The following is a 23,208-nucleotide window of genomic DNA, read 5'->3' on the forward strand; positions in this document are numbered from 1 at the left end:
TAGTATGGAGGGACTTCCTGAACCTATTCAGTCCCAACTTGGATTTACGGATGGGCAAAAGGAAATTTACCCCAGGGCTAACCCTATACCATTTATGGACAGGGGAATCATCTAAATCCCTCCATAGTATCCTCTATAAAGTCTCTATGTCATAACCCCCAAAAATCACTATTTTATGGGCAGTATATAAATATAGATCTGGGGAAATGGACAAGGTAATTTAGGGTGAATGTCTAGGCTTAAAATGGCCCATAATGACAGATAGCCCAGAACTCACCAATGTTAGGGTAAATGTCTAGGTGTAAAATGGCCCATAATGAAAGATAGCCTAGAACTCACCAATGTTAGGGTAAATGTCTAGGCTTAAAATGGCCCATAATGACAGGTAGCCTAGAACTCACCAATGTTAGGGTAAATGTCTAGGTGTAAAATGGCCCATAATGACAGATAGCCTAGAACTCACCAATGTTAGGGTAAATGTCTAGGCTTAAAATGGCCCATAATGACAGGTAGCCTAGAACTCACCAATGTTAGGGTAAATGTCTAGGCTTAAAATGGCCCATAATGACAGATAGCCTAGAACTCACCAGTGTTAGGATAAATGTCTAGGCTTAAAATGGCCCATAATGACAGATAGCCTAGAACTCACCAATGTTAGGGTAAATGTCTAGGTGTAAAATGGCCCATAATGACAGATAGCCTAGAACTCACCAATGTTAGGGTAAATGTCTAGGTGTAAAATGGCCCATAATGACAGATAGCCTAGAACTCACCAATGTTAGGGTAAATGTCTAGGTGTAAAATGGCCCATAATGACAGATAGCCTAGAACTCACCAATGTTAGGATAAACGTCTAGGCTTAAAATGGCCCATAATGACAGATAGCCTAGAACTCACCAATGTTAGGGTAAATGTCTAGGTGTAAAATGGCCCATAATGACAGATAGCCTAGAACTCACCAATGTTAGGGTAAATGTCTAGGCTTAAAATGGCCCATAATGACAGATAGCCTAGAACTCACCAATGTTAGGGTAAATGTCTAGGCTTAAAATGGCCCATAATGACAGATAGCCTAGAACTCACCAATGTTAGGGTAAATGTCTAGGTGTAAAATGGCCCATAATGACAGATAGCCTAGAACTCACCAATGTTAGGGTAAATGTCTAGGCTTAAAATGGCCCATAATGACAGATAGCCTAGAACTCACCAATGTTAGGGTAAATGTCTAGGCTTAAAATGGCCCATAATGACAGATAGCCTAGAACTCACCAATGTTAGGGTAAATGTCTAGGTGTAAAATGGCCCATAATGACAGATAGCCTAGAACTCACCAATGTGTGGGTAAATGTCTAGGCTTAAAATGGCCCATAATGACAGATAGCCTAGAACTCACCAATGTTAGGGTAAATGTCTAGGTGTAAAATGGCCCATAATGACAGATAGCCTAGAACTCACCAATGTTAGGGTAAATGTCTAGGCTTAAAATGGCCCATAATGACAGATAGCCTAGAACTCACCAATGTTAGGGTAAATGTCTAGGTGTAAAATGGCCCATAATGACAGATAGCCTAGAACTCCCCAATGTTAGGGTAAACGTCTCAGATTAAAATGGCCCATAATGACAGATAGCCTAGAACTCACCAATGTTAGGGTAAATGTCTAGGTGTAAAATGGCCCATAATGACAGATAGCCTAGAACTCACCAATGTTAGGGTAAATGTCTAGGTGTAAAATGGCCCATAATGACAGATGGCCTAGAACTCACCAATGTTAGGGTAAATGTCTAGGCTTAAAATGGCCCATAATGACAGATAGCGTAGAACTCACCAATGTTAGAGTAAATGTCTAGGTGTAAAATGGCCCATAATGACAGATAGCCTAGAACTCACCAATGTTAGGGTAAATGTCTAGGCTTAAAATGGCCCATAATGACAGGTAGCCTAGAACTCACCAATGTTAGTGTAAATGTCTAGGCTTAAAATGGCCCATAATGACAGGTAGCCTAGAACTCACCAATGTTAGGGTAAATGTCTAGGCTTAAAATGGCCCATAATGACAGATAGCCTAGAACTCACCAATGTTAGGGTAAATGTCTAGGCTTAAAATGGCCCATAATGACAGGTAGCCTAGAACTCACCAATGTTAGGGTAAATGTCTAGGCTTAAAATGGCCCATAATGACAGATAGCCTAGAACTCACCAATGTTAGGGTAAATGTCTAGGTGTAAAATGGCCCATAATGACAGGTAGCTTACAACTCACCAATGTTAGGGTAAATGTCTAGGTGTAAAATGGCCCATAATGACAGATAGCCTAGAACTCACCAATGTTAGGGTAAATGTCTAGGTGTAAAATGGCCCATAATGACAGATAGCCTAGAACTCACCAATGTTAGGGTAAATGTCTAGGCTTAAAATGGCCCATAATGACAGATAGCCTAGAACTCACCAATGTTAGGGTAAATGTCTAGGTGTAAAATGGCCCATAATGACAGATGGCCTAGAACTCACCAATGTTAGGGTAAATGTCTAGGTGTAAAATGGCCCATAATGACAGGTAGCCTAGAACTCACCAATGTTATCTGTCATTATGGGCCATAATGACAGATGGCCTAGAACTCACCAATGTTAGGGTAAATGTCTAGGTGTAAAATGGCCCATAATGACAGGTGGCCTAGAACTCACCCATGAACCTATAAGCAGCACATTTAAACATTTCCTGTACTACGCAGCCTTGCTTCCCTTTTTACCAGTACCAGCTTTATTTTCAGATTCTATTTTACTGTTCATCTGCATTTTAAATTTATCTCTTGCTACAACCTTGATCCCACTTGTTGAAACCATCTCAGCCATGTGGCATCTAAAGCACGACTCTTCTTCCAAGGCACATTCTTGTGCAGTGCCAAACTATTGCCTGACGTTTGAGTTCAAGTCTTCTTTTCTTTTTTTCTGCTACCACTGACTCACCTGAAAATGTTTACTTCCTGAAACTGTCACCTTAGCAAACAATACTACAAATTAAAATTGCTGTCTCTGACTACATTTTTTTATTTCCTGGTTATTTGTCTTCAGCATCCCAAAATAACAGGCTTACTCCATTGTGTTCACGCTAAACAAACCAGCAGTAGAAGGCTGCACATACAAACACGTTAGCTTCAGATTTAGTAGACTTACCTTTATGACACTGTGAAACATAGCAAAAGCACTAGAAGTTATAGCTCCCATGTAAAAATAAGAAAATCTGCAGCTTATTTAAATAAAACAGATTGGTGGAAAGTACAGTTGTGTAAGTAAACTTATCATAAGCAGTAGCTGTTTGAATGATCACTGTTGTAGTAGCCTTGGCTATATGGGTTCTATCCTGCTAAGAAAATATAACAGCTGGACAGCTTCCAAAGATACAGACCACCTTCCAAGTGCTCAACCCATTATTCATCTTAAGCCGAGCCGACTAAAAAGACCGGTTTGGGCACCAAGCCCTTCTGAGCTTTCATGACAATGGAGAGAAGGAGGCTAAACCCTAAAAGGACAATGGTGGGAACAACAAAAAATAAATGTCCACACCTAAAAAACAACAGGGAAGGAGAGATAGAGTGGCTACTGCAACAGTGATCATTCAAACATTTACTGTTATAGTAAGTTTATTTACACAACTGTACTGCAGTAGCCTTAACTAAATGGCTAGATTATCCTAGCTTACTACATTTGGGAGGTGGAAGGAGAAGGGTTTAGGATCCCCTGCAGAATGGTCCTAGCAAAGCCTGGTCTAAACAAGGAGAGATAAACCAAGCTTATAGTGGGTTGTAAAAGTATGTACAGAGGACCAAGTTGCTGTTTCTGGAATACTTCTGCAATCCAACTCTTCCCAAAAGTCATAGATGAAGCCAACGCCCTAGTACAGTGGGCCTTGACCTGCCTGGAATTGTTTTGTTGTTGTGAGTATACGCCCTCGTACAGTGGGCCTAGACCTGCCTGGAATTGTTTTGTTGTTGTGAGTATAGTCCCTTAGTTATCTATGGACAGCCAAGGTATGGTATATCTCTTCTCCCTCACTTCTAGGTTACCAGTGGGCCTTGACCCTGCCTGGAATTGTTTTGTTGTTGTGAGTATAATCCCTTAGTTATCTATGGAGAGCCAAGGTATGGTATATCTCTTCTCCCTCACTTCTAGGTTACCAGTGGGCCTTGACCCTGCCTGGAATTGTTTTGTTGTTGTGAGTATAGTCCCTTAGTTATCTATGGAAAGCCAAGGTATGGTATATCTCTTCTCCCTCACTTCTAGGTTACCAGTGGGCCTTGACCCTGCCTGGAATTGTTTTGTTGTTGTGAGTATAGTCCCTTAGTTATCTATGGAGAGCCAAGGTATGGTATATCTCTTCTCCCTCACTTCTAGGTTACCAGTGGGTCTTGACCTGCCTGGAATTGTTTTGTTGTTGTGAGTATAGTCCCTTAGTTATCTATGGACAGCCAAGGTATGGTACATCTCTTCTCCCTCACTTTTAGGTTCCGGAAAGAAAAATGAGGAGGTAGATAGTTTGGCTTAAAGTAAATGTAGATACAAATTTAAGGATAAAAGGAGGATTAGTTCTCAAAGAGTCTCTCTCTCTGTGGAAGATGAGATAGGGTTGACTTACTATAAGATCTTTCAACTGATATAATCTTCTTGCAGAGGTCAGAGGTCATAGCAATCAGTAAAACTGTTTTCCATGTTAAGCACCTCAAGTCTGCCAGATTAGCTGGTTCAAATTGGGCAAGTGTTATCTTCTTTAACACAAAATTAAGATTCCAAGAAGGGGTCGCCAGTTTTCTTTGAGGCCGATTATGCAAAACATCTTTCAAAAATATTTCCTGACATGGGGAATGCATTGAACGAGGAGGATCCAAGGGTAGATTTGCGGAAATGGCTGATAAATGAACTTTGATTCAGTAGTGGGAAACACCATAGGATAGTAGTAAACAGTAATATTGTAAAACATATAGCCCTGAATGGGTGTTGGTTATGTTGTTGGCACCAACTAGAAAACATCTCCCATTTGCTAATATATGACTTTCTAGTAGCAGGCTTTTTGCCTCCATTAGTACCTGCTGCATGTCCTCAGGAAACAAGCAACTAAAAGGAAGTAAGATTCTGTCATCCAGGCATTCATTTGAAGTTGATTGGGGTCAGGGTATATCAGGCATCCCTGATCTTGTGTAAGTAAATCCATTTTGTGAGGAAGCTTGCGGTAATTGCCCCTGGCTGTTTCCAAAATAAGGGTGAACCACTGTTGCCTGTGCCAGAACGGAGTCACCACAATGATCTTGGGGGATTTCTTTGAAATCTTTAGGGTGAAAAAAATCATACAGGAACATTTCTGACTAAGGAAAAGAAAAGGCCTCTGTTATCCAGGCCTTCTTGTATGGAGTCCTAGGGCAGAATCTTGACAGCTGATTGTTCTGAGAGGAGGCAAATAGGTCTGTGTAAGGAACTCCCCAAAGATGGATCAAATTTTGGAAGACCCCTGATCTAGTTTCCATTTGTGAGGGTCTGCCTTTGTCCTTCTCAGCTTGTCTGCCACATAGTTTTGCTCTGACAGAATATAGGGAAACTTCTAGAGTGAGTTTGTGTTGGGAAGCCATATCCCACGCTAACATGGCTAGACTGCAAAGGGGTTATTATCTGAGTCCCCCCTGCTTGTTGATGTACCACATGATTGTGGTATTGTCTGTAACAAATTGAAGAGGTCCCAAGGACCAAGGATGATTCAGAGTTGAGTAACTTGATCAAGGTAAGCATATTTATGTGCTTGCATCTGTCCTTGGAGTCCCACATGCCATGCACTTTTATCTCTCCTGACACTGCTCTCCAAGCAAAGTTTGAGGCATGTGTGACAACTGACTACTTTGGACAGGGAGGAAGAAGGGAAGACCTTTATTTTGGGAAATGTTCTGCCTTTACCAAGTGATTTATCGTATGACAAATTCCAGCAGTGGGATTTGAAAACACAAAGGATGTTGGTGCTGGGACCGAAGATACATCAAATACCATTGTATCTTTCTCATGTTGAGACTTGCCAGGGGTATCCTGAGAATCATAGATGCCATGAGACTCAAAATCCTGAAGTATTCCCTCACAGTAAACCAAGTCTTTGTGCAAATCCTTTTGAATAGATCTAGATTCAGAGCTATTTTTTTACAGAAAATTCAAAATTCTAAAAATCAAAGTTGCAGAAGCATACATTTTTTCCCATATTTATCAATAATCTTCTCAGCCTTGTCAGAAAGAAGAGGATTGAAATTAACCAAATGTTTATCCGCAGGAGGATTAACTGAAGCTCCAACTGCTGCATCAGGTTTGGGAAAAATATATAAAAACTTAAAAGACAAAGGAACTTGATACAGTCTAGCTGCCTTTTTAGGGGCAGAAGGCCGATAGGGTTGCCACCTTTCATTGTGGCTAAAATTGGAGTAAGGCCACACCCCTTGCATTACCTGTAACCCTCCCATTCCCACCCCCTGTCCCACCCACATTCCGCCCATTTTGTGACATCACTATGACATCAGTGGATGGGAACGCTCTCTTTTTCCATTCCTGATAACTGCTTTTAGCCGATTTTCTATGCTTTTCTGTAAAGACGCGTAGTAAATCAGCTGATTTAATAAACTCCGATAGTCTGTTTCTTTTTTTGAAATAGAATACTAGAGTTTGTACAGTTTCCCAGACTACCGGAGAATCAATTTGATTACCAGATAGTCCGGGAAAAATAGATAGGTGGCAACCATACAGGGTAACTGTAAGGAACACACACACACACACACACACACACACACACACACACACACACACACACACACACACACACACAAAATCACACACACACATCCTCAACAGCTGATAGAAGTGGGGGATGGGAAGTAAAAGCTCATAGTATTTTCTGAGGGACTGATAAACCCCAGTGATCTCCCACTGAAAACACTGTCACATTATAGAAATAGTCTCAGATAAAGAGACCCCCCCCCCCCACAGGGAGGATCAGAAACTGAACTCTTCTCTGAGTCTGAATCAGAAAACTGAGGAGAAAACCCTCCCTTCAACTTCCTGTCCAGATTCCGAATCTTGAATCTCTTCAGGAAAAGGTTTCCCTCTTTCTTTTACCAGAAACCACCTTACAAGAAGGATCAATAGCCTGGGTTAAACCCTGAGCTAGACCCAGCAAACTCCTCCTATTTAAGGAAGTTTGAGGAATATTAGATAGAGATTTATTTGAATGTTTCTTTTTGAGTGTTATTAATGGAAGCAGCTTTGCCACAAATGAGCACAAGATTCTGACTAAACAGTTCCCTCTACAAGGACCAACATAAGTGCCTTTTCTCTTGCCCACTGAGGGGACCCTAACAGCTTCAGAGGACATGTCTAAGCCTCAGTCTTTAATGGGTGTAGGTGCTACACCAGAGAGATCTGGGATAAAAGATGGGTGGCCTGAGGTGCAAGTTATGGCCACAACAGAGTCACCAACCTGTGGCTGAGGCAAATTGCTAGCTTGCTGTGGGGGCAAAGGTTATTTGCATAACTTTTTCTTTTTGTAGCTGGAAGAAAAGACCAGTAGTTTGTGCCATGGTCAAGCTGAAAATGATGCCTCTTTCCCAGGGAACAAGTAGCAATTATTGGTAACATTTAAAATGTCACATTTTTCACACATAAATACAATAAAAAGGCACTTTAAAACACTAATCCATCTTCCAAATGTAAAATAAACGCTATTTCACCACAATAAAAGTGGTTCAATTTTACAAATCTAAAAAAATCTGAGCTAGCAAAACTTGAATGTTGTTAATAACAAAATTGCTAGATATGCTACAAACCTACCAGCTAGAGCTCACCATATGTAGCACTCAAGCAACTCATCTGGCTAGAGCCCCCCAATCTCCTTCACTACATCCTGTTAACAATGGCCCATAAAATACTTTATGAACCTGAGAAAACACCTGCCCTACAAGTATTTCTTCAACCATATGCCACTAACAGAACCCTAAGATCCAATAACAAACATCACATAAAAATCAATATAACCAAAAACCAAACTGGAGATTCTCTCTTCTCAAATTATATAGGTAAAGTCTGGAATGCACTGCCATAAAACATTACAATGGTTACATCACTAGCCCAGTTTAAAACAAGACTAAAAAGCCACTTATTCAATAAATGGCTGTGTTTGATCGGCACCAGACTAAGCTCTCCCTCTGACTATGATGCTACTTTGTTTCACTTACTGACAAATACATCCCCTCTGTTTATTCTGTTGACTATGTCTCTCTGCAAACTAATGTTCCATAGCACTATAACACTGTAGAGCTGATGGCATATTAAGACTTAGTTCAATTTCTTAGTAAACTGTGTTCAGAATTTGTGTAATTGTGGTATTGGTCTCTCTATTTTCTTATACAGAAAGGTTTAATGATGCAATGTCTCCCCACTTACTGTTAATCTTCTGATTCTATCGATTAGGTTAAGAATTACTGTATATTAGCTAAACTGTGATATTCTTTAACTAGTCTGTTTGTATTACTGCTTGTCCAAACTGTATCTAGATAGTATTTTAACTTCTGTGCCCTATGTATTCGACTTATATATTGTATTTCTGTATGTTTCAATGTGGAGGTATTCTCCTCGGGCCTCCACTGAAAAAGAACGTATGTCCAGTCGGACTTTCCAGGTAAACAAATGTTAAATAAATAAATAATAATAATAAATTTTAAACAACTTTTAAAAGTGACAGAAAAAAGTGAAGTTCCATTTTAAATGTACAGTTAACTCTCATGACAGTCCATTAAAACACAAACTCTTAGCATAAAATTAACTTTCTTAAACAGGCAAGTACAATTAAACAGTATGTTTTAAATGTGGAAGGCTTTTCCCCAAAGGGAATTTATCTTCCCAGCAATGGAATTGCTCAAGCTGACAGTCAATCATCTAAAGTGCACAGGAGATCCCTTTCTTCAGTGGCAGGAAAGCTCTAGTCTGCCCAGCTCAAGCTGACTGATGGTTTGGGTACATGGCAGGTGCCCTGAATCTTTGGAAGCTGTCCAGTTGTTATATTGTATCCTTTGCAGGATATAACCCATATAGCTAAGGCTGCTGAAGCAGTGATAAATATGATGAGCACAGTGCAATTTACTTACATTCTGTATTTTACAAAGCAACATCAGCAACTGTGCTTACAATTGTATTAGCAGACCATCCTGAGCAAAACATGATGCTCAGAAGCATCCTTTAACCAATCACACAGCATTTCCTACTACACCTGAACCAATCAGAAGATCACCTTACTGCTCCCCTATTTCATAAACAAGAGCTCTTACATCACATGTTCGTCCTTGACCTGAGAATTCACTGTTGAACTTTTCTTTTGAGAAGGCGCATTCTAACCAAACCTTAAAGAGCACTGGAAGTTGTTATCTAACTGAAAGCTGCAGGAAACTTGACAGAGTCTGGGAAGGGGATGATCAAATCATATGATTTCAATATGCCGCATCTCCTCCCGAAATATACACATTTGTAGGAGAAACTAAAAGCTCACAACACTTCAACATTGTTGCTATGCAGCTTTTTGACGCAGTCTGTTTTATTATATAAAATTAACATTTTATGTGTGTGTTTAGTTTACCTCCCTCCAAACTACTGAAAAGTGCATTCACAGCAGGCTCACATCCACCTAAATGGTTATTACCTACTCTCTCCCTCTCGAGACGGCTTGTGCCCTGTGCATGGAATCAAAACGGTCTTTCTCACTTTACAAATCATATGCAACCAAAAGTGGTTAACGCAAACATGGTGTTGTTATCGTCTTAAAATTATTGAAGACTTTTGATTTGGTAAATCATCAAATCCTTTTCCAACAACTCTGCCACATCAGCATATGAGATAATGCAACCACATGGATCTATAGGTATCCTTCTGAAAGAAGCTAGTCCATTCATTGGTCTGGTCAGGTCTCACCATCACTTCCAAATTATAATCTCCGCTTTAAACTTTATGAACGCACTTCAAACATTCAATGATAAATAACACTCCATTGCAATACTTACTGCAGTCAATCTCTGAAATGAATCAGTTTCTGCAACAATGCATTCATAACCCTGAAAAACATGCTGAAGGGATAGGTTCCTGATCCAGAGACTCCCCAGACTCTGGAATAGACTGCCAATACATGACAAGCTGAGCGCCTCTTTGGCCCTCTTCAAAAGGAACCTGGATGATTGGATGGGAGATAGGAAATTCACCCCGGGGATCACATCAGTCACCCTGCTAGACAGGGGTCCAGGGAAGTAAATACTGTGGGAAGAAATAGCCAGGGAATTGTTATGGCTAGGCTTGTATAGGCCCTAGGGCCGGCAGCCTAGTACCAACCTATGAACCTATGAACCTATGAAAAATGGGTAGAAAATGTTAATGTCTTGGCGTCTGGTTAATGCAGAATATACATCTGTACTTACACAATAGGCACAGACACACACAATATGCACAGATACACACACACACACACACACACACACACACACACACACACACACACACACACACACACACACACACACACACACACACACACACACACGCTTGACGAAGACAACAGTGTGCTGGAATTAGTTCTTGTTTGTAAAATACTATATATAACCATTGACCCAACCCTAAAGGTTTGACCAGTACATAAATAGAACTGTCCATCAGTGAAATCAAAAGCTAGGCAAGCTTTGTGGGCTTCATGATACAGGTGGATAAAGCCGTTGCTGTAACCCAAATGATCCAGACCCAAAATCGCAACTTGAGCAGTCAATGAAGGTGGGTGTGTGCAAATAGACAACGCTCTGCCAAGCTGTGCCTGCATGATAGTATTAATGAACGTGCACTGGAATCCAAACATTCACTCACTTGGAAAGGATAATAAGCCCTCACGTCTGTAACTGCACTCAGCAGCCACCAGGTGGAGGTGTTTGTGGCAGAAAACTGCCCGGACAATGGCTGAACCTTGAATGGCTGTTGCCAAGGTTATGCAAATTAATGTGGACAGTCATTGTAGGGTTTTGATTGTCAGCAGGTACATGGAATGAAAAAATAAACAGATAAATAAGCAAATAAAATCTAGGTACACTTTATAGTGACCATCAATTCATGATGGTGCAAATATGCTTAATCACAAGACCCTTCTTTCTTCCATGTCTGTTTAACTGCTCAAGTTCCTCATTACTGCCAATTCCACCTAACAGTAAGTTAGAACAGCCTGCCATGGGGTTGCAAAATTTATATCGGATTATCCTCACAATTATGATTACAGAAGCCTGGTATAATGTACTCTACACCTCATAAACGAACTCGGCACAATATCCTTCAGTCTTTCAATATGACCCTCAAACAGCATTTCAAGTAGAACCTGAATAGGAAACCATAATGGTTGACTGCTTCTTTCTCATTCATTTACACAAAATCTTCATCAAGGACCACCATGAAAATATGATAGAATACAGGCAATACTAGGGACATGTTGCTTCAAAAAACCTACTCCGGCTCTGATTTGTGTGTTACTATATACCTAGTGAACCTGTGGCTTTGATTTTCTGCTTGACGCTTATACACAAACTTCTTTCTGAATGGGGTAACTAGCAATATACAAGTCTGGAACTGATCCCCTAAGGTCAGCCATTGTTCCATATTTACCAATAATGTGCAATGCCGTCCTTGTAGCATGTATTGCTGAAGTAGCAACAAAATGTAAAAATGAGATGTTACATATAGTCCGTGTATTGCACTGTACAGATGCCCCCAGGTCTCTGCTGAAAAGGCCAAGGGCCTGTTACCATTGCATTTAACAAACTTAAGTAAATAAATAAAATAATAAATAAATAATTTTTACAACTTTTCTTCTCTTTAAAATAGTTTTGACATAGATGTATGCACAAAGTATGGTATATATAACTGAACTGCTTTTCCACAAAGTCCATTTAGTCAGGAACAGCAAATTGATTCCGTAATATGTGAAAGCATTTTACATTGCAGAAAAGCTCAATACAGGAGGTGTCGTTCTCTATACTTCCTAACTAAAATAAGATATGCCTATTTGATCTGCTGGTTTTCATCATATGCATTTCATGGAAAAGTCATCAAGAGGATGCAAGAATCCAATATAAACCACAGATTCTCAATCATCATCCCTCATACCAAAAAAAAAAGTTTTTCAGTCATCCCTAGAAATTATTTCCACATTAAAAACAGATATGCTGCACTGTATAGAAGCCATCTGACATTGATTAAAATATTTGATATGATGAGATTGTTTTTTTTTTTACTACACACATATATTCATTGATTACTAACCTTCTACATTTACACAAATAAAAAACAATACTAAATATTTTTTAACTAAGTACATAACATTTTCTAATTAGTTTGGTCCTCCCATGGAGGCAGGCCTCACCATTTGACAAACACCAATCAGTTTTAATTTTGTACTATGAGGTATTAAGAATAACATTATTGACAACACTCTAAAACCAGCGAACACTCAAAATCAATTGGCATTCATAATATGCTGTCTTTGAGATTGACCAGAAGTCATCTGGTTCTAATGGGTGACCTTCTTGGCATTTGATGCTGTATCCACAGTGACTTAGTTAATGGATCAACATTTAAATCAAAGTGCATCACCCTATAGTATGTTTCTAGAACTTTCTTGAAAAAAACAATGTCTTGCGATAGCTATCTTTCATATAAAATCACTGCCAGAACAGTTCCTGTGTGCACCAGAAGTTATTCCTTTCTTTTGAGAGATTTCTCCCTTCTTTATGTTTGTGCGACCATTGAGTTGATGTAGGGTCCTATCTTCCACATAGGGGTGTAGGAGTTTGCCCCCTTGCAAAAAAAAACTGCTTACATTTAATATTTTCTATGGGTTGATGTGTCAAGCACTTGTGCTTGGTAAGTTTTTTTCCTTGGGGGAGTTGTATCTCAAGAACTGGTAGTAGAAGAGATGGAATTTTAGACTTGAATACAAATCTGAGCAACAAGTAAGTTGGCATCTGTCCTGTAGTAGCACATACTTGGTATTATATTCCCTTAACAGCTGGACATAGTGTTTCCAAAGAATGTTTTTGATGCAAGCTAGTCTGAATGTTTTCTCAGAATTCTTATATGTATGCAGTGAAATTTGTAAATTGTTGCCTAACAAATGGAAGACCATTGTCTGTCTTTCAAGCAACTAGAATGCTAAAAATGGAAAACACTTTAACCCTGACTGGGATAACTGTAGATATTTAAATGGGTGGTATTCTTTCAATGGCCAGAAACCTCCAGAAATAATCAGTAAACAATAACAAATGCTTCCTTAATGGCAAAGGTCCATAACATTTTTTATTTAGTTTAGTCCAGGTGTTGCTGGTAATTGTGGTGTAGTCATGGAGGCTGTTGTCTTAAACAATCTGCTTATCTGACACGTTAGCTGGTCAGCTTAGCTACCAGGTCTAAGATACAAACAAGGAATGATTAGTTGTTTAAATCTTACCAACAAACCTGACAGATGTCTTAGGATGCTAGTTCACTCTAATGTTTTAATTTACCACAGTCTGCATTTTCTCTACTAGTCATTCATAAAACTAAAAGTTAAGTCTACATCAATTAGGTAGAGGCCGAAACTAGTCTGAAATAAACCAGGTCCAAAAGTCATATAAAGAGGATACACCAGGACAATCGAAGCCAACCAATATCCAAAAATAAACTTTTATTGAGACAAGTATAAAAATGAGTGAGCACTTTCACGTCTCCTGGACGCTTCATCAGACTTAATTAACCATCACTACAACACATCTTTATATAGTAGTAGGATAGCTCCTATTGGAAAACTGATACAATATTCAATCAGGAAGGTAATTAATTAATAAAAAACAAATGCAGGGTAAATAAAGCGCTCTGTTGCTAGTAGGTGCTATACAACTTATGTAATCAACATTAAAAACATATGTAAAAAATACTAAAATATATATATATATATATATATATATATATATATATATATATATATATATATATATATAAAATTACAAAAGTGCCTGTGCATATCAAAACTTAATACAGAAACATATAAATGTAAAAATGAGGAAATACACACACTAATAAAACACTCCAAAAAACTTTCAAAACCAATATATTATATAGGTTTAAAAGCTAATTACTTATGTTTAAAAGGCCTGTCTGCCAAGAAAGGTCTCAAAGAAATTTTATCATTAAGGCCATGTCCTCTATCCGCTGCTAGCTTAAGTATCCATTTGATCTCTCTCTTCTCTACATTATTACGTATGCAGCCTAATCTCTCAGTCCTATAAACATGTTCCAGCCCTAGGAAAGTAAAAGTATGTGTACTGTCTCTATGTAGCACATGGAAGGCTAGTGCATTGGTCTCATCTTCTTTATTAATGGCATAAATATGTTCCCTAATGCGTTCCCTTAGAGTTCTAGTGGCCATGCCTACATAAAAACATTGACATTTATTACACTGAGCTAAATAAACCACATTCCTGGTTTTACAATCGGCATATTTAGTGAACTCATACCTTTTACCTGTATCTGGATGTATGAATTCATATGAATTCTTAATGTAACTGCACTGATTACAGGTGCGACATGCTTGGGTACCTATCCTTTGTGATCTCAAACCATCATGTCTATTACGGTCATAGCATAGTAACCTCTTCAGAGACTTGGTGTTCTTATAACTAAATGAGGGTTTGTGTCCTACTATTCTCATAATAAGCTATTAAAAATATGGAGGATGAATTCATAGGTAGAGGCTATCATAAGAGAGAACTCAGTGGACTATTTAGCACAGAGCGTGATGGTAAGGATAAACCATATATAAATAGGACTATGCCCTCAGCCAGGACTAATAATAACCGTGTTGACACTAGTAAAAGAAGGTTAGCAATATCATACACCAATAATAATTCTTTTATAGTTGACACTATTAAAAAACACTGGAATATTCTACAACTTGATGAAGATATTATGAGAATAGTAGGAGACAAACCCTCATTTAGTTATAAGAACACCAAGTCTCTGAAGAGGTTACTATGCTATGACCATAATAGACATGATGGTTTGAGATCACAAAGGATAGGTCCCCAAGCATGTCGCACCTGTAATCAGTGTAGTTACATTAAGAATTCATATGAATTCATACATCCAGATACAGGTAAAAGGTATGAGTTCGCTAAATATGCCGATTGTAAAACCAGGAATGTGGTTTATTTAGCTCAGTGTAATAAATGTCAATGTTTTTATGTAGGCATGGCCACTAGAACTCTAAGGGAACGCATTAGGGAACATATTTATGCCATTAATAAAGAAGATGAGACCAATGCACTAGCCTACCATGTGCTACATAGAGACAGTACACATACTTTTACTTTCCTAGTGTTGGAACATGTTTATAGGACTGAGAGATTAGGCTGCATACATAATAATGTAGAGAAGAGAGAGATCAAATGGATATTTAAGCTAGCAGCGGATAGAGGACATGGCCTTAATGATAAAATTTCTTTGAGACCTTTCTTGGCAGACAGGCCTTTTAAACATAAGTAATTAGCTTTTAAACCTATATAATATATTGGTTTTGAAAGTTTTTTGGAGTGTTTTATTAGTGTGTGTATTTCCTCATTTTTACATTTATATGTTTCTGTATTAAGTTTTGATATGCACAGGCACTTTTGTAATTATATATGGTTCCCTATCAGAAGCCTGAAACACTATAAGCCTGAAAATCAAAATCCTGAAAACTATAGACTGAAAGTTCAAAATCCTGAAAGCCCAAAATCCTGAAATTCAAAATCCTGAAAACACAAAATGGACATACTGACGTCATTGTGGCTTTGCTATTCTTAGCCCTGTGGTGTTGGGTCATGCGTTGGGTTCAGGTAAGTGTGCGGTTGGTTTTATGTTAGTGTTAGGGGCGGTTTAAGTGAGTTAGGGTTAGGGCGCGGGTCAGGTGAGTGTGCGACAGTGACGGACCTTAGCGTTAGGGTTAGGGTCAGGGTCAGTTGGTAGATATTAGTGTCTTTATAGTGACATATTAGCATTATTTGTGTTTTCAGGATTTTGAGTTTCAGGATTTTGGGCTTTCAGGATTTTGAACTTTCAGTCTATAGTTTTCAGGATTTTGATTTTCAGGCTTATAGTGTTTCAGGCTTCTGATAGGGAACCTTATATATATATATATATATATATATATATATATATATATATATATATATATATATATATATATATATATATATATATATATATATATATATATATATATTTTAGTATTTTTTACATATGTTTTTAATGTTGATTGCATAAGTTGTATAGCACCTACTAGCAACAGAGTGCTTTATTTACCCTGCATTTGTTTTTTATTAATTAATTACCTTCCTGATTGAATATTGTATCTGTTCTCCAATAGGAGCTATCCTACTACTGTATAAAGATGTGTTGTAGTGATGGTTAATTAAGTCTGATGAAGCGTCCAGGAGATGTGAAAGCGCTCACTCATTTTTATACTTGTCTCAATAAAAGTTTATTTTCGGATATTGGTTGGCTTCGATTGTCCTGGTGTATCCTCTTTATATGACTTTTGGACATTTTTGCTTCTTTTTGAAGGGGATACTTCATCCTGATTTGTGTTTATTTGCTTTTTCATTAGTTGAAATAAACCAGGGCTACTTTAGAAGTCTGAGATTGTTACTTGGACTATTATCTCAATCAACAATGCTGGAGCACCTCTTAACCTTTTCAAAACAGAATTATTTGCAGTTCAGAAAAAAAATCTTCCCTATAACCACACCAAGGCTAAGAGGCTTTAAACAGTGAGGAATGCCATGAAATCGAATGCACAAACCACATTATGTTTCCTTCTTTATCACATCATGATTGAGTTTGTGTGAGAGCTGTTTTTTTCTATTTTTAGCTTAAAAATTCAATTTTCAGTGAAAACATGAAGTTTAAAAATCCTGTCTGGTCTGCTGTGATGTCTGCAACCTTCCTAGCTTGCATCTGAGAAAGACGAATTCACATGCAATGTGCTAATACATAGCAGATGTCAGATGTCCTCTTTTCTGGGTCTTCTGTGCATCTACCTATAAATCATGTCTTCATTTTGTTTTTTCAGAAAGTTGTAAAAACCTAAAGGTATGTATATATATATATATATATATATATTTATATACACACACACACACACACACACACACACACACACACACATACACGCAATTCAAGTAATTCATCTTGCTGTTGCTGTGTGCCTTTGAGTTTCACTATTAGGAAATGTTTGTATGGAGAGTTTCTGTTTGCTTGCCCCCGTAAATCTCAGTGTAGCACAGCAATGTAGGTGACCACACAGATTTCATATTTTTTTAAATTTTCATGTTGCAGCTGAAAAGAGCTATAGAGGGGTTTTACTTTAGATGTATGAGATCCTGGATATTTGAGGAGCTAGAATGGCAGACTTCTAGATCCTTTAACACGTCATCATATCAGCCATGAATACACCCAAAACAACCCCACCATGATGTGCTAATGGAGGGATGTGGATACTGCATTCCATTTTGTGCGTTTACATATGAACTGAAAACCAAACCAAAGGGAGACAACCTTGAAGTAGTCAAAAGTAAAAAAAAAACAGGCCAAAGACCATCAAAAGAGATAGCAGGACTGACATAAAAATAGCCAAGGCTGAATTCTAGTCATACAAGCATATTTGGATTTTGAGCAAGTCCAAAACTTACAGTTACTTGGTAACCTCAAATCCTATCAGTCACTTGGTTTCAGTATTTCAGATCCAAGAACACCATCTGACAAAGACAGGGTGATCCCCCTTTAAGACTTCTGTAATAAGCCCCTCCCACAACAGCAAGCATTCCGCAAGCCAAACCTCACCTATCACTTCCTGTAGCATTGTGATTAGTGGGGTGTCTCATCTGCCGTCTGTCTCCAGAGTGTCTGCTCTAGTTGAGAAGCCATAACATTGGATTTATCAGTGATATCAGGCTCTTTAATATATATTTCTTCTGTATATGGTTGACAGCTCTTCTTAATATCTTCTGTTTTTTTTGGGTCGTTCCCATATTTATCTTTTATTACGCATTTTTTACATGTAAGTTTCCCTTAACATTTACAATCTCCTTGAAGAGATTTGTCTTTCCAGTTATATTATCTTCTTTCATTTCTCTGCACTGCAATCTCTTATTTCTATTCTCTTGAACTTTGCACTCAGTTTAACATATTTTTCTACATGTGCACTGCAATTAGCTTTTCTTTTTTCCTCGGCCAGCTCTAAAACTGCCACAAACTGCCATTTTCCATTTTTAATCTTTCAGTTTGGACTGTTATTTTGTTGCCATCTCTTAGACTACAACTCAAACTTCTATCCATATTTTTCCAGGCACTCTATCTACCATATCTAATACCTTAAATCTGTTTACCTCCACTACAGTTTCATAAAGAATATTATCAAACTGATATCTAGTTGGCATGGGAGAATTTCCTGTTGTCTTTAATTTGATTTTAAACTTTAAATGAGAAGCTTATTGTCTGACCCACAATCAAATGAATGTCTTTTTTCCGTTGTAATGTCTTTTTTTGTGCTTTAACTCTTTCACTGCCAAGTATCTAGTCAGTTGGATGTCAATACTGACCATTTGGTGATAGGTCTACCTCTCAACTGTTCAGCTTCTCCTCGGCTGGTGAAAGCGCATTATTGCTATGACCAGCAAATTATCTTGGCATAATTGTACTAATCTAGCTCCTGCTTCATTTCTTACACCACGTTGTAACATTATTATTCCATTTGTTCTTTGGCTACCAGCTTTAGCACTCCAATCACCTATGATGGATGTAATATTGTTTTTGGTTACCTATGATGGATGTAATATTGTTTTTGGTTGCCTATGATGGATGTAATATTGTTTTTGGTTAATTATGATGGATGTAATATTGTTTTTGGTTGCCTATGATTGATGGATGTAATATTGTTTTTGGTTACCTATGATGGATGTAATATTGTTTTTGGTTACCTATGATGGATGTAATATTGTTTTTGGTTGCCTATGACGGATGTAATATTGTTTTTGGTTACCTGTGATGGATGTAATATTGTTTTTGGTTGCCTATGATGGATGTAATATTGTTTTTGGTTACCTATGATGGATGTAATATTGTTTTTGGTTACCTATGATGGATGTAATATTGTTTTTGGTTACCTGTGATGGATGTAATATTGTTTTTGGTTACCTATGATGGATGTAATATTGTTTTTGGTTGCCTATGATGGATGTAATATTGTTTTTGGTTACCTATGATGGATGTAATATTGTTTTTGGTTACCTATGATGGATGAAATATTGTTTTTGGTTACCTATGATGGATGTAATATTGTTTTTGGTTACCTATGATGGATGTAATATTGTTTTTAGTTACCTATGATGGATGTAATATTGTTTTTGGTTACCTATGATGGATGTAATATTGTTTTTGGTTACCTATGATGGATGTAATATTGTTTTTGGTTACCTATGATGGATGTAATATTGTTTTTGGTTGCCTATGATGGATGTAATATTGTTTTTGGTTACCTATGATGGATGTAATATTGTTTTTGGTTACCTATGATGGATGTAATATTGTTTTCGGTTACCTATGATGGATGTAATATTGTTTTCGGTTGCCTATGATGGATGTAATATTGTTTTTGGTTACCTATGATGGATGTAATATTGTTTTTGGTTGCCTATGATGGATGTAATATTGTTTTTGGTTACCTATGATGGATGTAATATTGTTTTCGGTTACCTATGATGGATGTAATATTGTTTTCGGTTGCCTATGATGGATGTAATATTGTTTTCGGTTACCTATGATGGATGTAATATTGTTTTTGGTTGCCTATGATGGATGTAATATTGTTTTTGGTTACCTATGATGGATGTAATATTGTTTTTGGTTACCTATGATGGATGTAATATTGTTTTTGGTTGCCTATGATGGATGTAATATTGTTTTCGGTTACCTATGATGGATGTAATATTGTTTTCGGTTACCTATGATGGATGTAATATTGTTTTCAGTTGCATATGATGGATGTAATATTGTTTTTGGTTGCCTATGATGGATGTAATATTGTTTTTGGTTACATATGATGGATGTAATATTGTTTTTGGTTACCTATGATGGATGTAATATTGTTTTTGGTTACCTATGATGGATGCAATATTGTTTTTGGTTACCTATGATGGATGTAATATTGTTTTTGGTTGCCTATGATGTATGTAATATTGTTTTCAGTTGCCTATGATGGATGTAATATTGTTTTTGGTTACCTATGATGGATGTAATATTGTTTTTGGTTGCCTATGATGGATGTAATATTGTTTTTGGTTGCCTATGATGGATGTAACATTGCTTTTGGTTACCTACGATGGATGTAATATTGTTTTTGGTTGTTATATTTTGAAGTTGTGGCAAATCATCACAAAATTGCTCAGCTTTTCCTCTTCAGTATCTGTAGATGGAGAACGGATGTGCATCATTGTAATTTTGAAAGCTTTGCCAAAGTTTATGACTGAGATCATTCTATCATTTTGGATTGTAACTGAGCTCTGACTTTGGTACCATTTTATTGACCATAGGGGCTAATCCATTTCTTCTATAGGATTCTTATCCACAGTAGAAAGTCTGATGACCATCTTGTGTAAAATGATCCATTCCCGTCCATTTCAGTTCACTATTTCACAGGATATTGATGTTTTCTTGTCATCTCACCTTTAACCATCCCATGTTCTCCTTGATTCATATTTCTTACATTCTAAATAGTGCACAACTGTTTTAACATTGGTTTTTCCTTTTATCTCCAAACCCATCAGCAGCGGATGGGCGTCCTCTCAGCATTAATTCAGCCACATTATAACCTATAAGTAACTCTACTTATACTTGCATTCTGTGCTTCTCCTGTAGTATTCTGGGACCTGAAGGTCTTATCTTCTGGTGCCATTTTGACAGATCTCAAGTTGTTTCTGTCCCCTGGATTTTCTTGGCAAAAAATATTGGAATAGATTGCCATTACCTTTGGCAATGGATTGTATTTAGTCTGACCTCCCCGTCGTAACTCACCAGGCTTAGATAATCATACACAGTACAGTCATAACTTTATGCAGCTACATAACAATTTTATTTGTATTTGTTTTTCACGTTAGAGTACTGATCTCTGTGGACCTTTTCAGACTCAGCCTGGGAGCAGTGTCTCATTAAGTGGCTTGCTCAGACTCACACTGTTACACAATGGGGGAGTAAGAGAATCAAACCTTGCACCATTGCACCACAGAAATAGGAACAAGTTAGTGGTAAGACTTTGTAAGGACATGTTTGTTAATCTATCTGTGATGAAAACATGTTTCAATAAGAACATATTGGCACTATTTTGATTTATTGTGTTATACACAATTATGTTTAAATTGTTACTCCTGTGATGAAAATATGTATTTCAGTTTTATAGTACAGTGACAGTAAAAATACAATTCCACATATTTCAGTTTTCTAATACAATGGCAGTAAGAATACAATGCCATATATTCCAGTTTTCTAATACAGTGGCAGTAAGAATACAATGCCATATATTTCAGTTTTCTAATACAGTGGCAGTAAGAATACAATGCCACATATTTCAGTTTTCTAACACAGTGGCAGTAAGAATACAATGCCATATATTCCAGTTTTCTAATACAGTGGCAGTAAGAATACAATGCCACATATTTCAGTTTTCTAACACAGTGGCAGTAAGAATACAATGCCATATATTCCAGTTTTCTAATACAGTGGCAGTAAAAATACAATTCCACATATTTCAGTTTTCTAATACAATGGCAGTAAGAATACAATGCCATATATTCCAGTTTTCTAATACAGTGGCAGTAAGAATACAATGCCATATATTTCAGTTTTCTAATACAGTGGCAGTAAGAATACAATGCCACATATTTCAGTTTTCTAACACAGTGGCAGTAAGAATACAATGCCATATATTCCAGTTTTCTAATACAGTGGCAGCAAGAATACAATGCCATATATTCCAGTTTTCTAATACAGTGGCAGTAAGAATACAATGCCATGTATTCCAGTTTTCTAATACAGTGGCAGTAAGAATACAATGCCATATATTCCAGTTTTCTAATACAGTGGCAGTAAGAATACAATGCCATATATTTCAGTTTTCTAATACAGTGGCAGTAAGAATACAATGACACATATTTCAGTTTTCTAACACAGTGGCAGTAAGAATACAATGCCATATATTCCAGTTTTCTAATACAGTGGCAGTAAGAATACAATGCCACATATTTCAGTTTTCTAACACAGTGGCAGTAAGAATACAATGCCACATATTTCAGTTTTCTAATACAGTGGCAGTAAGAATACAATGCCATATATTCCAGTTTTCTAATACAGTGGCAGTAAGAATACAATGCCATATATTCCAGTTTTCTAATACAGTGGCAGTAAGAATACAATGCCACATATTTCAGTTTTCTAATACAGTGGCAGTAAGAATACAATGCCATATATTCCAGTTTGCTAATACAGTGGCAGTACGAATACAATGCCATATATTCCAGTTTTCTAATACAGTGGCAGTAAGAATACAATGCCATATATTCCAGTTTTCTAATACAGTGGCAGTAAGAATACAATGCCATATATTCCAGTTTTCTAATACAGTGGCAGTAAGAATACAATGCCATATATTCCAGTTTTCTAATACAGTGGCAGTAAGAATACAATGCCATATATTCCAGTTTTCTAATACAGTGGCAATAAGAATACAATGCCATATATTCCAGTTTTCTAATACAGTGGCAGTAAGAATACAATGCCACATATTTCAATTTTCTAATACAGTGGCAGTGAGAATACAATGCCACATATTCCAGTTTTCTAATACAGTGGCAGTAAGAATACAATGCCACATATTTCAGTTTTCTAATACAGTGGCAATAAGAATATGATGCCATGTATTTCAGTTTTCTAACACAGTGACAGTAAGAATACAATGTCACTTATTTCAGTTTTCTAACACAGCTGCAGTAAGCATACAGTACCACTATTTTAATTTTTGCACAGTGCATAATTAAATATACTTCATTCATAGACATGCTAAC

The sequence above is a fragment of the Protopterus annectens genome, chromosome 10.part0, assembly GCF_019279795.1.
Source record: "Protopterus annectens isolate FY-2018-M chromosome 10.part0, PAN1.0, whole genome shotgun sequence".
Taxonomy (NCBI): Eukaryota; Metazoa; Chordata; order Ceratodontiformes; family Protopteridae; genus Protopterus; species Protopterus annectens.